At 29.6% G+C, this 7,567-nt stretch overlaps 1 long non-coding RNA gene across 1 annotated transcript in view; it reads left to right on the top strand.

Annotated features, from left to right (window-relative positions):
- Positions 1-4,883: 4,883 nt before the first annotated feature.
- LOC140180354 (uncharacterized) overlaps positions 4,884-7,567 on the top strand; it is a 33,291-nt gene continuing 30,607 nt past the window's right edge. The window contains exon 1 of the long non-coding RNA XR_011874386.1: positions 4,884-5,073. This is a non-coding gene — a long non-coding RNA (uncharacterized lncRNA). The remainder of the gene's footprint in view (positions 5,074-7,567) is intronic.

The raw sequence follows: 7,567 nt of genomic DNA, 5'->3' as shown, positions 1-7,567 counted from the left end.
TGCATATTGTACTTGGTTTGCCTTTGTGATTACTTGTAATTAACTGCTAATTGTTCTACTTGCAGTAACTGTTTGTTGGTGCTTGAACTTCCTATTTGTGTTTGCGACTGAGACTCTGTTGGAGTGTGGTGATTAGTTGTTGTTTGGCTTGTTTGGGTCTAGGGCCATGGTTGATCATGAGGTGGGCCGAAGGCCATGTCTGGTTGATGTTCCTGGTTTGGAAAAGTATAAAAAACTAATTAGGCTCAGCTTAGATAAACCTTTTGAAAGACTTTTGAATTTTAAGAAATGAACCATTCCTCTTTCAGAAAAGATTTCAGATTTTTCTCTTATAATAAACCCTTACTTTTGAAAAGATGCATAAGGCGGTTATTAATCACTGTAACGATTTTATCTCGCGTATCCTATTATCGCAATTCTGCAACCCTATAGTGAGAACCTTTTAGAGGATGATGTTTTCACTCTCCTACAGATCTTCTCTTTTCAGGTTACAGACGACGAAGTTTAGAAGATATTATTTATTTTCTGTCATACGATAACTTTGTATTGTTTTAGTATTTATGTTTCCCTCCCCTTACATCTTATAAGTCTTGTAAGAGGGATAGAATTTTGATATATATATATATATATATATATAGTGAGTATTGTACCTTATATTGTAAGTATGAATGTATGTTTATTAAAGATTCAGTTAAAGTTTTAAACATGCTCATATTTTAGTATTAAATAGTACAAGAGTCGTCGTAATATCCGAGCTATCAGAGTAGCGCAGCCGGAAGTGTGACATTTTGATAGTTAGGGTGTTATAAAAGTTGTCAAATCAAATTTTCAGTATTTAGTTTTAATATAATAATAGTTATTTTAGATATTTTTAATTTAACGAGTATAAATATTTTGTATTTTTGTTAATATATTAATATATAATTGAATGTTTAAAATGACAAGATATCGAGAAAATAAAAATTTAACTAGTATTGATTCAAAAACACGTATATTGTTGTTTTATGATGGATAAGTTAAAAGAGGGCTTTATAGTGCACAGTTTATGTAATATATACTCAGGTTTTACGTTAAAATTTATTTTTATTATTAAAGAAAAAGAAAGAGTTTTCCTGAGTTGGATTAATTATGGAGTAACTATTATAATGTTTTTCAATTGTCTTAAATACTCTTTTCTCCCCGAACTTTTTATTCTATCATTTACTGGTTTGTTACTTAGGTAAAACATAAAAGAACTACAGTAGTTTTTGCTTTTTTTTTTTTTATTAGGAAAAATTTCCACCTCAGTGGAGTATGATTGAATGAAATGGACATAATTTGAGCTCATATGTCAACAACTTTCCCGGTACTCTTTCGCTTTATTACCAATGATTCAATCCATATTTATGGTTTAAAGTTTAGACAAGGAGAAATTAACAAAGGAAAAGGCAGATTTGATTTAAAGCAAACAGCAGTTCATGCTTCATGTCACATGCTCTGTTTTTGATTGCTCATCCCTCGTTCTCTCCCCTCTCTCATTGAGTCATTGTATTGTATTCTATTCCCCCTTCGCTAATTCGTAATGCTTAATTTATTAGATTTAATTTTATAATACATTGCTGACTTTTTTTCTCTTTTGGTTTTCATTGCTGACTTTATTTATCCTCAAACCTCAACTATCCTTTTCTCTTTTTTGGTAGTTCTAATTTTTTTTTCGGTGTCAATAGACTCAAGAGTCTCAAGAGTCTAGACTTTTATAATTTCATCGATATTCTCCTAAATTTTGATCTAAGATTTGACTCATATGGATCCAAATACCCAAACCCAACTGTTGTTCGGGAACAGTTTATAAGCCCAATTATGTGCTAAATTCAACATTTAAAATTTTTTATGAAATAAAATCTATATCTTTTTTGTTATTGTGTATTATTTCTGTTAGAGATATAATTATTTATATATATTCTTTTATCAACTTAAATTTTTGAGATAAATGATTTTAAACATGATTTCTGAATTTTTATAACTAGAAAGTATAAAGTTTGATTACAATTATTGCGTGAAGACGTATTAAAGATATAAATATTTATATATCTCCTCTTATCTGTTTAAATTTTTGAGATAAATAATTCTATGATATTTTTTATACAAATATATAATTAATCACATCAATTATAAATCCCAAAGCCATAGAAATTTTTCACAAAATATCTCATTCGTTGCTTTTTTTATTTTTGTTTTTTGTTTTTTTATTTTTCAATTCAACTCATTTTTTACAATTTTATTTTATTTTATTTTATTTTATTTTATTTAAATTTTTTTAGTTTGAAACTTAGGTAATACAACTACACATGCGAAAAACATTGATATTTGACAATAGGCTAGTTTTTTTTCCCTGGAACTTTTGACATCAAAAGAATTTTCCAAACCACTTTCTCTAAGCATTAATTGCTAAATTGAAATACTTGGTAATGGTTAGCTTGTATATGTTGTTACTTTCATAGATTCCAATTTGAGATTAGATCATTCTCAATTAGGTATAAATAATCAATAGTGCTTGCAGTTATTTGTTCTTTATAGATGTATAAGGTAATATACGTAGAAAATTTAAATTAAGAAAAACAACCATGAATTTTGATGACATTGATAAAAATATCCATCAAACAAAAAAATTAACATTATATTCAGGGACGGACCTAGAGCGAGAGAGTAGTGGTCTCGTCGCCTCCCTCTCCTCAAATTTTAAAAAACTATACTTATATATGAGATATGTGCTTAAAGAAATAAAAAAAATATTATGTAATTTAATAGTTTTATATGTATTATTTTTCATTATATAATAGATTTATATCTTAATTATTTAACGCACTAATATTTTTTATTTAACCAATTTAATATCATACTCTCAAGTCTTTGTACCTTTCAAATTAATTTTTATATAATAATCTCTACATCTATTTTTTAGAAAAATTAATTTATTTTTTTATATAACACATTTAATATTTATATTATTATATTAATAATGACTTACGTAGTTATATTTTTGTAATCATATTATGTACTTTAGATATTCTTTTCTTGTAAAATACTCATTTTTTTTCTAAATTTATGTTGTTAAAAAAAAAAATTTATAAAGATATCTTATATCTTATATTTTATAAAAGTATTGTGTCTTTTAAATAATTAATAATTTATAATTTATTTTCAAAAATTTTAAAAGAATTAATTTTAATTAATAAGATATATGATAGTTTTTAACAAAATACGCTATAAATTATTGGTATTTTATAATTTTATAATGTACTATTGATACTGTTATCTTTCTTTTATGTTGCTGTCATATTAAAAATAAAATTATGAATATATATATATATATATATATTGATAAATCTTTTAAAAAACCAACTCAAATAACTATATGTTAATTATTTTTATAGAATGAAAAAAATAATAAAAAAGTTTATCTAAAATTCGGCTCCTCCAAATTAAAATTTCTGGATCCATCCCTGTTGTACCTATAAAAGATAAGTTCCGTATGACAAAAGTACTCAAATCCTAATTTTTTGTTGACTTTTTAATAAAATTTTTAAATTACCCACCATTTATCTTCAACCTTCATTCTCTCTCTCTTTCTCTTTGAATTCAGATCCCATTCACAATGTCACATAATTAACACTCCAACAAACTAAGATATAAACTCTCTAGATATGCAATTAGATAAAGATAGTTGCACGCGACACACGACTAACAACGGCGCCAAAAATGGTGCCGTCGCGAAGGAGAAAGTGGAGGACACAGGTCTTTTTTTTATAGATCCATTATTGAAAGGGAGGAACAACATCAATACAAAAATAAAAATATTCAGAAAACCAGAATAAGCCAAACTAAAGACAACAGAAAAGAACTACAAGACAACCAACTAACCAAACCCCAGCTGCAGAACAATGAGTGCTTCCCGTTCAATAGTGACAACATTATCATCACCGCCTGGAACCCCTTGTGGCAGCTCTGGCATTACAAGGTGCACTCCTCATAAACCCTAAGGTACTCATACAGAATGTAACAGTAAGGACACGTGGTCCATAAACTCGACTCCATTGCTACCATGTCGTTTGAGTCCAATTATGCACATTTGGATCGGTCACACTGCTTGTAGCGTCCTTAGAAGTGAGCAATCGAAGATCTGCATCGTATGTGGCCTTCTTGACAGGGTTGAAGAAGATGGACCAGGCATCGTGGATGAGGGAGAAAGCATGTGCGGCAAAGGTGAAGGGGTTGTGATGAGGGTCGAGGAGGAAGGTGAGGCAATGGTTGTAACGACCTAGTTTTTGACAAAACGGGACCTTTTTTAAAAATAAAATTTTTCTAAAAGTTCAGTGAAGCAGGGACCTCTACTGCATAGATACTGCATCATCAAACACCTCTACTACATCATCAAGGACCTCGCCATATCATCAATTACTAAACTTGTAGAAAATTGTGTTTTCAAGCCACTTCAGTTGGAAATTTTGAAATCCAATTGACACGGTTAGACTCCATTTAACGAGCCGATTTTGAATATGCAAAAAAAATATTTTATTATAATAATATTTTAAGATAATCATATTTTATTATAAAGATATGTTATGATAATAATAATATAATAACCGGGTCCAAAATCTATCGGCACAGACTAATGCTGGCACTCTCAATGAACTTAGTTATGCTAAGGCATCCCCATAGATCTTTTATAGTTAAGATAATGATGTTACTAGTATCATTTATACAGTAGCTCATATATTTACTCTAGGAGTATAATTACTTGTGATCAAATACATCGAACTTTAGTAGTTCTCTCCCTAATGATATTTTATTATTAAACTTGATGAATCACCCTTATATCTCTACATGTCCCTCACTTGGCAGCCACCGACAGCTTTCATTTTCTTCTTGTTTCTTCATGAACAATAAAGAAAAACCAAAAAAGCTTTCGTGCCTTCCATGCTTCCAAGCTTAACCGTTTCATTTCTAAAACTCCAATCAAAATTCCACATCGATTAAAGTATTCCTCTATTCTTCCTCTTCACATCCAAATCAGATTTTACAAGGTAAAGTGAGGTATGATTGCTGTTCTTATTCATTGAAGTTTTGGCCATTGTTAAACATGGAAGTAACTTGATATTTTTTATGTTCTTGCTTAAGAATTCATATCTAAAAGCCTTAAGGAGAAAGAAACTATCAATTTTAGCTTGAAAAAGGTGAGAAAATCCTTCATAAATTCTTGACGAAGGTTTGGTCTTCATGGTATTTTTGAATTAAAATTGTTTTTGATTGAAAACAAGAAAGAAAGTGAGTTAGATTATGAATTAATTGTGTTCTTGATGTTTGATTGTTAAATGATTTTTTAGTGCTTGAAATTGAGTGATTGTATGGTAAAATAATCATGTTTCCATGAAAAAATCAAGTTTGGAATTCAAGGAACCTTGAAGTGCACCAAATCTGCTGGCTGTTCAGTACTTCAAGGGCTTGAATTCAAGCTTGTTTGATGTATTTTGATGTATGTTTGATGGCTAAAAGTTGTGTTAAAAACTTGATAAAAATCGATTATTGAAAAGTTTGTAAAACATGTTAAAATCAAGCTAAAAACTATGAACAAGATCATGCAAGTTTTAGTCATAATTATGCAAGGATAATATGATAATTTCACACTAATGATACAATAGGAATTCGGTAAAGGTTTGAGGATAAAATGGTAACTTAAAAGCCTAGGGATATTTTGGAAATTAACTAAAAAGTTTAGGGGCAAAATGGTCAAATTGATTTTTAGGGGTATTTCGAGTATTTTGAAAAATATGTAGGGGTATTTTGAGAATTTCAAAAATATGTAGAGGTAAAAATATAATTAAGTAAAAATATAAGGGTAAAAGTTTAAATAGTTAAAAATTGAGGGGTTAAAATATAATTAACTAAAATTCAGGGGTTGAACTATATATATTTAAAAGTTTAAGGTCAATATAATTTTTAAAAGGTAAAGGACATAAAAGAAATTAATGTAAAAGAACAAGACATAATGATAATTACAGTAAAAGACGTAGAAAGACAATTTAAAGCTCCAAATTTGGAGGTTCTCTCTATAAAAGACCTAAGATAAGATAAGAGGAGAAGATAAGATTAATTAAGATATTAAAAAGAACAAAGAAAGGGAAAAGCTATCTGATAAACAGTAATAGGAATTGAGAACTAGTAACTGAAAGGAGTGAACGAGGATGAAAAATAGAGAAAGAAACCGGAAAAGATTTACAAAAAAAGAAAATTTGAAAGGTGAATGTTTGGTTGGGCCTTTGTGCCAAATGTATAGTGGGACGCCCACAAACTGAGAATTACTTTCTAGAAGTACGCATATCTATAAAAAATGGGGTTAAAGTCAACCGACGTGGCTTCGACCATACGACTTAAAGTCAACTAATGTGACTTTGGCCATACAACTTTTAACAACTTAAGTCAACTAATGTGGCTTCGACCATATGACTTGTATGCAACTGATGCAACTGAAAAGTCATATCTAGGACTTGTCCTAAGTAATGTCAGGTTGCAGGTAGTCAACCGACACATGAGCTCGTGGCCTGCATAGAGCTAGACATGCATCATCCTTATTTGCGTATATTCTTCTGTTATGTGCGTGGTTGCTTATAACTATTTTATCTGTTATTATCTGCGACTTCATTTATGAATGTTTCTTCTTGTCAACCCAAATGCTTTAAAAAAAGTTACCCCAAAAAAGTAATAATGTTTTAACAACGAATCAGGCTCATATAATAAACAACAGTTAATAATTAGGGAGGAGAATTAGTAACGATTAGCTTCTAGTATGATCATGACATAATAGAAGTTGGGTCATTATAGTGGTACTAAGCAGCGATATGGTCGAGGAGACGATGGTGAAAGTTTGGAAAATTTGTGAATTTCAGAAAGAAAAGATGGTGGTCTTTGGAGACATAGAGAGAGAGAGAGAGAGTTGAGGTTGAAGATAAAAGAGAAAATTTTGAGAATTTTATTAAAAGGTAACAAAAAATTATGGTTTGGATATTTTTGTCAAACGGAATCTATCTTTCATGGGTACAATATTAGTTTTCTTATTTGATGGGTACTTTTGTTAGCATTCAGAAAGTTCATGGGTACAAATAATTATTTTTTTTAAATTATTATCAAATAAAAAAAAGACACATAGTATTGGTGCAGAATTTCAAATCACAGCTTACCGATAAGTGCACCGAATCGTACCAAATAATAAACTTCGGTGAGTGAGTGTCGATCTCACGAGGATTAATGGACTAAGCAAGCAATGGTTGATTAATTATTCAAGTTAGACAAGTTAAAATAAGAGTTTTGAACGTCAAATAGCATAAAAGACAGTGAGTTAAGAAAAGAAAACAGCAAATGGTTAAGAAAAATAGTATGAGAAAAGAGTTAAGGCTTTGGAGATGTTTAAATTTTCGGATTAACATTCAAGGTCAACTACCTTGATAATGCAAATATTGAGTTTCTGGTAAATCCTAGGTGATTGAATTCCTATTCCTAGGTAATTCAATCTCCTCTAATCCAACTAATCGTC

This window comes from Arachis hypogaea, chromosome 16 (assembly GCF_003086295.3).
Source record: "Arachis hypogaea cultivar Tifrunner chromosome 16, arahy.Tifrunner.gnm2.J5K5, whole genome shotgun sequence".
Classification (NCBI taxonomy): Eukaryota; Viridiplantae; Streptophyta; class Magnoliopsida; order Fabales; family Fabaceae; genus Arachis; species Arachis hypogaea.
Note: the sequence above shows the minus strand (reverse complement) of the source record. Positions and strands in the feature narration are given on the sequence as shown.